We start from the raw sequence: 476 nt of genomic DNA on the forward strand, positions 1-476 counted from the left end.
TGGAGAAGCAGATCCGCGACCTGGTGGAGAGGCAGACCCAGCTGAGAGAGCGGAGAGCCGCGCTGGAAACATCCGGCACCGGGACACCACAGACCCTGGGTGCACCTGCAGCGAAAGATGCGAGTCAGGCCCCGGGCTATGACCTCTCCCCCTCCGCCACCTCCGGTCTTCGAGATCTCCACCGGAACCGCTTCGCTCCCCTCCGTGAGACGGAACGCGACGCTGTGATCATCGGAGACTCCATCGTCTGGCACGTCCGAGCGGAGAGTAGGGGAGGGCAAAAAATCGATACAGAATAGAATTTTCGGTTTCCGTTTCGGCCCAGAATTTTCATTTCGGAGCATCCCTAGATGTAAGACTACATGTTTTATTTAATTTAATTTAAGGCTGTGATACAAATAGTTGAGTTTGCCAGGTGCATACAACATTTGTGACAGGTTTTCATGAAAGTGTTGGTCAGTTTGTCTGCTTGACAA

The sequence above is a fragment of the Sinocyclocheilus anshuiensis genome, unplaced genomic scaffold, assembly GCF_001515605.1.
Source record: "Sinocyclocheilus anshuiensis isolate Anshui unplaced genomic scaffold, SAMN03320099.WGS_v1.1 scaffold4445, whole genome shotgun sequence".
Classification (NCBI taxonomy): Eukaryota; Metazoa; Chordata; class Actinopteri; order Cypriniformes; family Cyprinidae; genus Sinocyclocheilus; species Sinocyclocheilus anshuiensis.